At 43.1% G+C, this 13,197-nt stretch overlaps 5 non-coding genes across 5 annotated transcripts; all 5 read left to right on the top strand.

Annotated features, from left to right (window-relative positions):
• The first annotated feature begins 1,304 nt into the window (after nt 1-1,304).
• On the top strand, nt 1,305-1,494 carry LOC134899749 (U2 spliceosomal RNA). Its single transcript, XR_010173364.1, has one exon. It is a non-coding gene; the product is annotated as a U2 spliceosomal RNA (small nuclear RNA).
• An 823-nt stretch (nt 1,495-2,317) lies between these two features.
• On the top strand, nt 2,318-2,507 carry LOC134899767 (U2 spliceosomal RNA). Its single transcript, XR_010173376.1, has one exon. It is a non-coding gene; the product is annotated as a U2 spliceosomal RNA (small nuclear RNA).
• Nucleotides 2,508-4,065: 1,558 nt separating this feature from the next.
• Nucleotides 4,066-4,253, top strand: LOC134899779 (U2 spliceosomal RNA). The gene has a single exon (XR_010173383.1). It is a non-coding gene; the product is annotated as a U2 spliceosomal RNA (small nuclear RNA).
• Nucleotides 4,254-5,793: 1,540 nt separating this feature from the next.
• Nucleotides 5,794-5,981, top strand: LOC134899770 (U2 spliceosomal RNA). Its single transcript, XR_010173378.1, has one exon. It is a non-coding gene; the product is annotated as a U2 spliceosomal RNA (small nuclear RNA).
• Nucleotides 5,982-11,100: 5,119 nt separating this feature from the next.
• On the top strand, nt 11,101-11,287 carry LOC134899766 (U2 spliceosomal RNA). Its single transcript, XR_010173375.1, has one exon. It is a non-coding gene; the product is annotated as a U2 spliceosomal RNA (small nuclear RNA).
• Nucleotides 11,288-13,197: the final 1,910 nt, after the last annotated feature.

Here is a 13,197-nt window from a genome sequence, read left to right as displayed (position 1 = left end):
AATTGTGCCTCCAGCTAGTAAGTGACAAACACAGGAGTGTGCCTGCTAGTCACCTAGGTAGATTGGAGTAGGTGTGCAAAATGTAGATGGGGCATCAGGAGGAACTGGCAAGCAGGCAGGTAGGACGCTGATGCATTTGGCTAAGATCAAGTGTGGTATATGTTCTTATAAGTTTAATATCTGATACGCCTGGAGGTTGGCCTTTCGGGACCTCATTGGGTGGTATTGTTTTGTATGGAGACCAGAAGCAGGAGTTGCAAATCTTTAAGATTAGGAGCCAGCAAAAAAAAAAAGATGCTTCACAAAGAATAACTTCCTCCTCCTGCTGCCCCTCCCGCCATCTGATTCCAACCAGGAGCTGCAGCCTTAGAGAATGCAGGTGCTAATTGTGACATCATGGAACGATGATGTCACCATTACTTGGCAGCATTCTATAGACTTGCTCTTGGGGGGAGGGGCTACAGGAGGGAGGAGTTATTCTCTGTGAAGCGTCATTTTTTTCTGGCTCCTTCTAATGGAGTAAGATTGCGCCTCCTGCGGCTGTTCTGATAACAAAACAATGCCCAATAGTGAAGGCTGGAAAAGACCTAAACCAAAAATAAAGTAAGTCATTAATTATGCAGTTAATTTGTGCATAGGAAATTAACTTAGTAAGACATTTTAAGTAAAGCACCTAACCTAGGTAGGCCTAGAACCCTGAGTGCCCATTGCAGCATTTAAAATTGCTTTAAATAGATTGAGGGCAACATTTGCAGATACAAACTAGACACAAAATGTTACATTGCAGAACACCTTTCAGGTCCCTTTATCAGTTGTTACATTTTAAAAGATTAACTCAATGAGTGAATGTAAAGGTGCATCTATGTAAGCTATTTCCAAAATATCAAATTTAGGCCATCGCAAGACATTTCAAAATGGAAAGCACACAAGCACACACAACATAGGACCAGGATCATAGAACAGACATTCCAGAACACTTTTGTAGTTCCAGAAACTGCAAGCCGTCTGTTTAAATCCTCTTGCCAAAGCATTCAAATGCTGAGAAATTTGTGTAACTAGAGAACATTCCGTTGAAGGATTTCACACTGTCTGATGGACCGCATTGTGCAGACAAAAGTGAGGGAGCCAGGAAGGATGCCTGTCAGCCGGCTTATTGGTGTGTGCCATAGGTGGAGCACACACAAATTGTGCCTCTAGCTAGTAAGTGACAAACACAGGAGTGTGCCTGCTAGTCACCTAGGTAGGTTGGAGTAGGTATGCAAAATATAGATGGGGCATCAGGAGGGACTGGCAAGCAGGCAGGTAGGGCGCTGATGCATTTGGCTAAGATCAAGTGTGGTATCTGTTCTTATAAGTTTAATATCTGATACGCCACCTATCTGCGGACTATATATTAAATGGATTTTTAGAACAGGGAGAAGGGAAAAGAGCTTGCTCTGTCCACTCCACGTTTTGACCAAGTAATGCAGTACTTCCAGGAGCGGTGCACCTTTCCTATTCTGTCATCAAAAAATAGACAATTGCTGCTTTTCATCTTTAAGTGTGCTTGCATGCCCATTTTGCAATGTCTTGCACCACCTAAATTTGTCAATTTACAAACAGATGCAAACTAGACACAAAATGTTACATTGACGAACACCTTTCAGGTCCCTTTATCAGTTGTTACATTTGAAAAGATTAACCCAATGAGTGAATGCAAAGGTGCATCTATGTAAGCTATTTCCAAAATATCAAATTTAGGCCATCGCAAGACATTTCAAAATGGAAAGCACACAAGCACACACAACATAGAACAGGCATGTCCAAACTGCGGCCCTCCAGCTGTTGAGAAACTACACAACCCAGCATGCCCTGACACAGCTTTAGCATTCACTGACAGCAAAACTGTGACAGGGCATGCTGGTATATGTAGTTTCACAACAGCTGAAGGGCCGCAGTTTGGACATGCCTGACATAGAACCAGGATCATAGAACAGACATTCCAGAACACTATTGTAGTTCCAGAAACTGCAAGCCATCTGTTTAAATCCTCTTGCCAAAGCATTCAAATGCTGAGAATTTTGTGGAACTAGAGAACAATCCGTTGAAGGATTTCACACTGTCTGGTGGACCGCATTGTGCAGACAAAAGTAACGGAGCCAGTTAGGATGCCTGTCAGCCGGCTTATTGGTGTGTGCCATAGGCGGAGCACACACAAATTGTGCCTCCAGCTAGTAAGTGACAAACACAGGAGTGTGCCTGCTAGTCACCTAGGTAGGTTGGAGTAGGTATGCAAAATGTAGATGGGGCATCAGGAGGGACTGGCAAGCAGGCAGGTAGGACGCTGATGCATTTGGCTAAGGTCAAGTGTGGTGTCTGTTCTTATAAGTTTAATATCTGATACGCCACCTATCTGCGGACCATATATTAATTGGATGTTTAGAACAGGGAGAAGGGAAAAGAGCTTGCTCTGTCCACTCCACGTGTTGACCAAGTAATGCAGTACTTCCAGGAGCGGTGCACCTTTCCTATTCTGTCATCCAAAAGTAGACAATTGATGCTTTTCATCTTTAAGTGTGCTTGCATGCCCATTTTGCAATGTCTTGCACCACCTAAATTTATCAATTTACAAACAGATTACTTTGGTGCACCTTTGCATTCGGGATTATTATTATCTTTTAAAATGTAACAATTGATAAATTTATCTAAAAGCTGCTCTGCAATGTAGCATGTTGTGTCAAGTTCATGACCGCATGTATTTCACTCCTTCTAGTCAAAGCATTTTTAAACGCTACAATGGTACTACATGTATGCTACTACATACATATACATATACTCTGGATGTGACGTCTACCTGGGTTTCATGGCTTCCTTTTATTTACGAACAAACTAGCTTCATTATTTACTCAGAAATTAATTACTTAATTAATGACTTACTGGACTTCTGAAGGTTGGCCTTTCGGGACCTCATTGGTGGGTATTGTTTTGTATGGAGACCAGAAGCAGGAGTTGCAAATCTTCTAGATTAGGAGCCAGCAAAAAAATAAAATAAAAATGATGCTTCACAAAGAATAACTCCCTCCTCCTGCTGCCCCTCCCCCCAGCTGATTCCAACCAGGAGCTGCAGCCTTAGAGAATACAGCTGCTAATTGTGACATCATGGAACGATGATGTCACCATTACTTGGCAGCATTCTATAGACTTGCTCTTGTTCATTGACTTCAGTAGGGGGGAGGGGCTACAGGAGGGAGGAGTTATTCTCTGTGAAGCGTCATTTTTTTCTGGCTCCTTCTAATGGAGTAAGATTGCGCCTCCTGCGGCTGTTCTGATAGCAAAACAATGCCCAATAGTGAAGGCTGGAAAAGACCTAAACCAGAAATAAAGTAAGTCATCAATTAAGCAGTTAATTTGTACATAGGAAATTAACTTAGTAAGACATTTTAAGTAAAGCACCTAACCTAGGTAGGCCTAGAACCCTGAGTGCCCATTGCAGCATTTAATAATGCTTTAAATAGCTTGAGGGCAACATTTGTAGATACAAACTGGACACAAAATGTTACATTACAGAACTCCTTTCAGGTCCCTTTATCAGTTGTTACATTTTAAAAGATTTACCCAATGAGTGAATGCAAAGGTACATCTATGTAAGCTATTTCCAAAATATCAAATTTAGGCAATTGCAAGACATTTCAAAATGGAACGCACACAAGCACACACAACATAGAACCAGGATCATAGAACAGACATTCCAGAACACTATTGTAGTTCCAGAAACTGCAAGCCATCTGTTTAAATCCTCTTGCCAAAGCATTCAAATGCTGAGAATTTTGTGGAACTAGAGAACATTCCGTTGAAGGATTTCACACTGTCTGATGGACCGCATTGTGCAGACAAAAGTAACGGAGCCAGGAAGGATGCCTGTCAGCCGGCTTATTGGTGTGTGCCATAGGCGGAGCACACACAAATTGTGCCTCCAGCTAGTAAGTGACAAACACAGGAGTGTGCCTGCTAGTCACCTAGGTAAATTGGAGTAGGTATGCAAAATGTAGATGGGGCATCAGGAGGGACTGGCAAGCAGGCAGGTAGGACGCTGATGCATTTGGCTAAAATCAAGTGTGGTGTCTGTTCTTATAAGTTTAATATCTGATACGCCACCTATCTGCGGACCATATATTAAATGGATGTTTAGAACAGGGAGAAGGGAAAAGCGCTTGCTCTGTCCACTCCACGTTTTGACCAAGTAATGCAGTACTTCCAGGAGCGGTGCACCTTTCCTATTCTGTCATCCAAAAATAGACAATTGCTGCTTTTCATCTTTAAGTGTGCTTGCATGCCCATTTTGCAATGTCTTGCACCACCTAAATTTATCAATTTACAAACAGATTACTTTGGTGCACCTTTGCATTCGGGAATATTATTATCTTTTAAAATGTAACAATTGATAAATTAATCTAAAAGCTGCTCTGCAATGTAGCATGTTGTGTCTAGTTCATGATTGCATGTATTTAACTCCTAGTCAAAGCATTTTTAAACGCTACAATGGTACTACATGTATGGTACTACATACATATACATATACTCTGGATGTGACGTCTACCTGGGTTTCATGGCTTCCTTTTATTATCGAATAAACTAGCTTCCTAACTTACTCAGAAATGAATTACTTAATTAATGACGTACTGGACTTCTGAAGGTTGGTCTTTCGGGACCTCATTGGTGGGTATTGTTTTGTATGGAGACCAGAAGCAGGAGTTGCAAATCTTCTAGATTAGGAGCCAGCAAAAAAAAAAAAAAAAAAAAAGATGCTTCACAAAGAATAACTTCCTCTTCTTGCTGCCCCTCCCCCCAGCTGATTCCAACCAGGAGCTGCAGCCTTAGAGAATGCAGCTGCTAATTGTGACATCATGGAACGATGATGTCACCATTACTTGGCAGCATTCTATAGACTTGCTCTTGGGGGGAGGGGCTACAGGAGGGAGGAGTTATTCTCTGTGAAGCGTCATTTTTTTCTGGCTCCTTCTAATGGAGTAAGATTGCGCCTCCTGCGGCTGTTCTGATAACAAAACAATGCCCAATAGTGAAGGCTGGAAAAGACCTAAACCAGAAATAAAGTAAGTCATCAATTAAGCAGTTAATTTGTGCATAGGAAATTAACTTAGTAAGACATTTTAAGTAAAGCACCTAACCTAGGTAGGCCTAGAACCCAGAGTGCCCATTGCAGCATTTCAAAATGCTTTAAATAGCTTGAGGGCAACATTTGTAGATACAAACTAGACACAAAATGTTACATTACAGAACGCCTTTCAGGTCCCTTTATCAGTTGTTACATTTTAAAAGATTTACCCAATGAGTGAATGCAAAGGTGCATCTATGTAAGCTATTTCCAAAATATCAAATGTAGGCAATCGCAAGAAATTTCAAAATGGAAAGCACACAATCACACACAACATAGAACCAGGATCATAGAACAGACATTCCAGAACACTATTGTAGTTCCAGAAACTGCAAGCCGTCTGTTTAAATCCTCTTGCCAAAGCATTCAAATGCTGAGAATTTTGTGGAACTAGAGAACATTCCGTTGAAGGATTTCACACTGTCTGATGGACGGCATTGTGCAGACAAAAGTAACGGAGCCAGGAAGGATGCCTGTCAGCCGGCTTATTGGTGTGTGCCATAGGCGGAGCACACACAAATTGTGCCTCCAGCTAGTAAGTGACAAACACAGGAGTGTGCCTGCTAGTCACCTAGGTAAATTGGAGTAGGTATGCAAAATGTAGATGGGGCATCAGGAGGGACTGGCAAGCAGGCAGGTAGGACGCTGATGCATTTGGCTAAGATCAAGTGTGGTGTCTGTTCTTATAAGTTTAATATCTGATATGCCACCTATCTGCGGACCATATATTAAATGGATGTTTAGAACAGGGAGAAGGGAAAAGAGCTTGCTCTGTCCACTCCACGTTTTGACCAAGTAATGCAGTACTTCCAGGAGCGGTGCACCTTTCCTATTCTGTCATCCAAAAATAGACAATTGCTGCTTTTGATCTTTAAGTGTGCTTGCATGCCCATTTTGCAATGTCTTGCACCACCTAAATTTATCAATTTACAAACAGATTACTTTGGTGCACCTTTGCATTCGGGAATATTATTATCTTTTAAAATGTAACAATTGATAAATTAATCTAAAAGCTGCTCTGCAATGTAGCATGTTGTGTCTAGTTCATGACTGCATGTATTTAACTCCTAGTCAAAGCATTTTTAAACGCTACAATGGTACTACATGTATGGTACTACATACATATACATATACTCTGGATGTGACGTCTACCTGGGTTTCATGGCTTCCTTTTATTTACGAACAAACTAGCTTTATTATTTACTCAGAAATGAATTTCTTAATTAATGACTTACTGGACTTCTGAAGGTTGGCCTTTCGGGACCTCATTGGTGGGTATTGTTTTGTATGGAGACCAGAAGCAGGAGTTGCAAATCTTCTAGATTAGGAGCCAGCAAAAAAAAAAAAAAAAGATGCTTCACAAAGAATAACTTCCTCCTCCTGCTGCCCCTCCCCCCAACTGATTCCAACCAGGAGCTGCAGCCTTAGAGAATGCAGTTGCTAATTGTGACATCATGGAACGATGATGTCACCATTACTTGGCAGCATTCTATAGACTTGCTCTTGGGGGGAGGGGCTACAGGAGGGAGGAGTTATCCTCTGTGAAGCGTCATTTTTTTCTGGCTCCTTCTAATGGAGTAAGATTGCGCCTCCTGCGGCTGTTCTGATAACAAAACAATGCCCAATAGTGAAGGCTGGAAAAGACCTAAACCAGAAATAAAGTAAGTCATCAATTAAGCAGTTCATTTGTGCATAGGAAATTAACTTAGTAAGACATTTTAAGTAAAGTACCTAACCTAGGTAGACCTAGCACCCTGAGTGCCCATTGCAGCATTTCAAAATGCTTTAAGTAGCTTGAGGGCAACATTTGCAGATACAAACTAGACACAAAATGTTACATTGCAGAACACCTTTCAGGTCCCTTTATCAGTTGTTACATTTTAAAAGATTAACCCAATGAGTGAATGCAAAGGTACATCTATGTAAGCTATTTCCAAAATATCAAATTTAGGCAATTGCAAGACATTTCAAAATGGAACGCACACAAGCACACACAACATAGAACCAGGATCATAGAACAGACATTCCAGAACACTATTGTAGTTCCAGAAACTGCAAGCCGTCTATTTAAATTCTCTTGCCAAAGCATTCAAATGCTGAGAATTTTTTGGAACTAGAGAACATTCCGTTGAAGGATTTCACACTGTCTGATGGACCGCATTGTGCAGACAAAAGTAACGGAGCCAGGAAGGATGCCTGTCAGCCGGCTTATTGGTGTGTGCCATAGGCGGAGCACACACAAATTGTGCCTCCAGCTAGTAAGTGACAAACACAGGAGTGTGCCTGCTAGTCACCTAGGTAGATTGGAGTAGGTATGCAAAATGTAGATGGGGCATCAGGAGGGACTGGCAAGCAGGCAGGTAGGACGCTGATGCATTTGGCTAAGAACAAGTGTGGTATCTGTTCTTATAAGTTTAATATCTGATACGCCACCTATCTGCAGGGACGGATCTAGACTTTTAGGGGGGGCGGCTTATTTATTCCTGACTCCTCCCCTACACATTACTTCTCCCACTTCCCATACCAACTGTCCATTAATGCTGTAAAGAGCATATAAAGCATTGCCAGGCTGCACATGAGCTTCTTATGTAGCACACACAACCGAGCGCATGTAACTACTAACACACATATGGGCGGCACACACTGCCCAAGGTGGGGGTGACAGCATGTGATGATGGCAGATGGGGCTAGAGGCCCCAGGGACACGGAGGATGGGGAGGGATGTTAGTGCAGCCACACACCATCATCTGGCAGCAGCCCCCACCTCATGTAAGTGGGCGTGGCTATGACAGTTAGGGGGGGCGTTCGCCCCATTCGCCCCTCCCTGGATCCGGCCCTGCCTATCTGCGGACTATATATTAAATGGATTGCAGTACTTCCAGGAGCGGTGCACCTTTCCTATTCTGTCATCCAAAAATAGACAATTGCTGCTTTTCATCTTTAAGTGTGCTTGCATGCCCATTTTACAATGTCTTGCACCACCTAAATTTGTCAATTTACAAACAGATTACTTTGGTGCACCTTTGCATTCCGGAATATTATTATCTTTTAAAATGTAACAATTGATAAATTGATCTAAAAGCTGCTCTGCAATGTAGCATTTTGTGTCTAGTTCATGACTGCATGTATTTCACTCCTTCTAGTCAAAGCATTTTTAAACGCTACAATGGTACTACATGTACGGTACTACATACATATACATATACTCTGGATGTGACGTCTACCTGGGTTTCATGGCTTCCTTTTATTTACAAACAAAATAGCTTCATTACTTACTCAGAAATGAATTACTTAATTAATGACTTACTGGATTTCTGGAGTGTGGCCTTTCGGGCCCTCATTGGTGGGTATTGTTTCGTATGGAGGACAGAAGCAGGAGTTGCAAATCTGCTAGATTTGAAGCCAGTAAAAAAAAAAATGATACTTCATAAAGAATAAATCCCTCCTCCTGCTGCCTCTCACCCCAACTGATTCCAACCAGGAGCTGCAGCCTTAGAGAATGCAGCTGCTAATTGTGACATCGTGGAACGATGATGTCACCATTACTTTACAGCATTCTATAGACCTGCACTTGTTCATTGACTTCAGTTGGGGGAGGGGCAGCAGGAGGGAGGAGTTATTCTCTGTGAAGCGTCATTTTTTTCTGGCTCCTTCTAATGGAGTAAGATTGCGCCTCCTGCGGATGTTCTGATAACAAATCAATGCCCAAAAGTGAAGTCCAGAAAAGACCTAAACCAGAAATAAAGTAAGTTATTAATTATGTAGTTCATTTGTGCATTGTAAATTAACTTAGTAAGACATTTTAAGTAAAGCACCTAACCTAGGTAGGCCTAGCACCCTGAGTGCCCATTGCAGCATTTAAAAATGCTTCAAATAGATTGAGGGCAACATACGCAGACACAAATTAGACACAAAGTGTTACATTGCAGAACACCTTTCAGGTCCCTTTATCAGTTGTTACATTTTACAGGATTAACCCAATGAATAAATGCAAAGGTGCATCTATGTAAGCTATTTCCAAAATATCAAATTAGGCCATCGCAAGATATTTCAAAATGGAAAGCACACAAGCACACACAACATTGAACCAGGATCATTGGGGGTCATTCCGAGTTGAGCGTAGCTGTGCTAAATTTAGCACAGCTACGGTCAGGCACTCAGACATGCAGGGGGGGGGGCAGTACACCCCGCGTGTCAGTGCCGCCACCCCGCCATCCCGCATAAATGCAAAAGCATTGCACAGCGGCGATGCTTTTGCATCTCAGGAGTTACTGCCGGCCAGCGCAGCTCCTGCGGCTAACCGGGAGAACCTCCTCGCTGCCCCGGGTCGCAGCGGCTGCGTGTGACGTCAAGTAGCCGCCACGCCCCCCCCTAACAGTCCAACCACGCCTGCGTTGACCGGACCGCGCCCCCTTAATGGCGACCTAATGCCGCCGACCATCCCCCTCCTGCCCAGTGACTGCCTCTGCCTCATTGGCGATCGCTTGGCAATGATGGCTGGCGGCGCCGTCGCATGTGAAGTTCCGACATGATTAACTGCAGCGAGCGATCGGGTCGGAATGACCCCCATTGAACAGACATCACAGAACACTATTGTAGTTCCAGAAACTGCAAGCCGTCTGTTTAAATTCTCTTGCCACAGCATTAAATTGCTGAGAATTTCATGGAACTAGAGACCATTAGGCCGCTACGATCGCCTCTGTCTGATTGACAGGCAGAGGCGGTCGCTGGGCGGGGCGGAACGGCGGCGTTTGGCATTTGACGTCACACTTAGCTGCTGCGAGCCGGGGAGCGATGAGTAGCTCCCGGCCAGCATGCTAAAGCTGCACTGGTTGGGAGCTACTCTTGAAGTGCATAGGCATCGCCGCTGTGCGAAGCCTTTGCACTTCTGCGGGGGGGCGGCACTGTCATGCGGGGCGGGATAGCCCTGTGCTGGGCATCCCCCCATATGTCAGTGTGAATGATCGTAGCTGTGCTAAATTTAGCACAGCTACGATCATCTCAAAATGACCCCCATAGACTGCTAATTGTGACATCATGGAACGATGATGTCACCATTACTTGGCAGCATTCTATAGACTTGCTCTTGGGGGGAGGGGCTACAGGAGGGAGGAGTTATTCTCTGTGAAGCGTCATTTTTTTCTGGCTCCTTCTAATGGAGTAAGATTGCGCCTCCTGCGGCTGTTCTGATAACAAAACAATGCCCAATAGTGAAGGCTGGAAAAGACCTAAACCAGAAATAAAGTAAGTCATCAATTAAGCAGTTAATTTGTGCATAGGAAATTAACTTAGTAAGACATTTTAAGTAAAGCACCTAACCTAGGTAGGCCTAGAACCCAGAGTGCCCATTGCAGCATTTCAAAATGCTTTAAATAGCTTGAGGGCAACATTTGTAGATACAAACTAGACACAAAATGTTACATTACAGAACGCCTTTCAGGTCCCTTTATCAGTTGTTACATTTTAAAAGATTTACCCAATGAGTGAATGCAAAGGTGCATCTATGTAAGCTATTTCCAAAATATCAAATGTAGGCAATCGCAAGAAATTTCAAAATGGAAAGCACACAATCACACACAACATAGAACCAGGATCATAGAACAGACATTCCAGAACACTATTGTAGTTCCAGAAACTGCAAGCCGTCTGTTTAAATCCTCTTGCCAAAGCATTCAAATGCTGAGAATTTTGTGGAACTAGAGAACATTCCGTTGAAGGATTTCACACTGTCTGATGGACGGCATTGTGCAGACAAAAGTAACGGAGCCAGGAAGGATGCCTGTCAGCCGGCTTATTGGTGTGTGCCATAGGCGGAGCACACACAAATTGTGCCTCCAGCTAGTAAGTGACAAACACAGGAGTGTGCCTGCTAGTCACCTAGGTAAATTGGAGTAGGTATGCAAAATGTAGATGGGGCATCAGGAGGGACTGGCAAGCAGGCAGGTAGGACACTGATGCATTTGGCTAAGATCAAGTGTGGTGTCTGTTCTTATAAGTTTAATATCTGATATGCCACCTATCTGCGGACCATATATTAAATGGATGTTTAGAACAGGGAGAAGGGAAAAGAGCTTGCTCTGTCCACTCCACGTTTTGACCAAGTAATGCAGTACTTCCAGGAGCGGTGCACCTTTCCTATTCTGTCATCCAAAAATAGACAATTGCTGCTTTTGATCTTTAAGTGTGCTTGCATGCCCATTTTGCAATGTCTTGCACCACCTAAATTTATCAATTTACAAACAGATTACTTTGGTGCACCTTTGCATTCGGGAATATTATTATCTTTTAAAATGTAACAATTGATAAATTAATCTAAAAGCTGCTCTGCAATGTAGCATGTTGTGTCTAGTTCATGACTGCATGTATTTAACTCCTAGTCAAAGCATTTTTAAACGCTACAATGGTACTACATGTATGGTACTACATACATATACATATACTCTGGATGTGACGTCTACCTGGGTTTCATGGCTTCCTTTTATTTACGAACAAACTAGCTTTATTATTTACTCAGAAATGAATTTCTTAATTAATGACTTACTGGACTTCTGAAGGTTGGCCTTTCGGGACCTCATTGGTGGGTATTGTTTTGTATGGAGACCAGAAGCAGGAGTTGCAAATCTTCTAGATTAGGAGCCAGCAAAAAAAAAAAAAAAGATGCTTCACAAAGAATAACTTCCTCCTCCTGCTGCCCCTCCCCCCAACTGATTCCAACCAGGAGCTGCAGCCTTAGAGAAAGCAGTTGCTAATTGTGACATCATGGAACGATGATGTCACCATTACTTGGCAGCATTCTATAGACTTGCTCTTGGGGGGAGGGGCTACAGGAGGGAGGAGTTATCCTCTGTGACGCGTCATTTTTTTCTGGCTCCTTCTAATGGAGTAAGATTGCGCCTCCTGCGGCTGTTCTGATAACAAAACAATGCCCAATAGTGAAGGCTGGAAAAGACCTAAACCAGAAATAAAGTAAGTCATCAATTAAGCAGTTCATTTGTGCATAGGAAATTAACTTAGTAAGACATTTTAAGTAAAGTACCTAACCTAGGTAGGCCTAGAACCCAGAGTGCCCATTGCAGCATTTCAAAATGCTTTAAGTAGCTTGAGGGCAACATTTGCAGATACAAACTAGACACAAAATGTTACATTGCAGAACACCTTTCAGGTCCCTTTATCAGTTGTTACATTTTAAAAGATTAACCCAATGAGTGAATGCAAAGGTACATCTATGTAAGCTATTTCCAAAATATCAAATTTAGGCAATTGCAAGACATTTCAAAATGGAACGCACACAAGCACACACAACATAGAACCAGGATCATAGAACAGACATTCCAGAACACTATTGTAGTTCCAGAAACTGCAAGCCGTCTATTTAAATTCTCTTGCCAAAGCATTCAAATGCTGAGAATTTTTTGGAACTAGAGAACATTCCGTTGAAGGATTTCACACTGTCTGATGGACCGCATTGTGCAGACAAAAGTAACGGAGCCAGGAAGGATGCCTGTCAGCCGGCTTATTGGTGTGTGCCATAGGCGGAGCACACACAAATTGTGCCTCCAGCTAGTAAGTGACAAACACAGGAGTGTGCCTGCTAGTCACCTAGGTAGATTGGAGTAGGTATGCAAAATGTAGATGGGGCATCAGGAGGGACTGGCAAGCAGGCAGGTAGGACGCTGATGCATTTGGCTAAGAACAAGTGTGGTATCTGTTCTTATAGGTTTAATATCTGATACGCCACCTATCTGCAGGGACGGATCTAGACTTTTAGGGGGGGGCGGCTTATTTATTCCTGACTCCTCCCCTACACATTACTTCTCCCACTTCCCATACCAACTGTCCATTAATGCTGTAAAGAGCATATAAAGCATTGCCAGGCTGCACATGAGCTTCTTATGTAGCACACACAACCGAGCGCATGTAACTACTAACACACATATGGGCGGCACACACTGCCCAAGGTGGGGGTGACAGCATGTGATGATGGCAGATGGGGCTAGAGGCCCCAGGGACACGGAGGATGGGGAGGGATGTTAGTGCAGCCACAC

This window comes from Pseudophryne corroboree, chromosome 3, assembly GCF_028390025.1.
Source record: "Pseudophryne corroboree isolate aPseCor3 chromosome 3, aPseCor3.hap2, whole genome shotgun sequence".
NCBI classification, from domain to species: domain Eukaryota; kingdom Metazoa; phylum Chordata; class Amphibia; order Anura; family Myobatrachidae; genus Pseudophryne; species Pseudophryne corroboree.
Note: the sequence above shows the minus strand (reverse complement) of the source record. Positions and strands in the feature narration are given on the sequence as shown.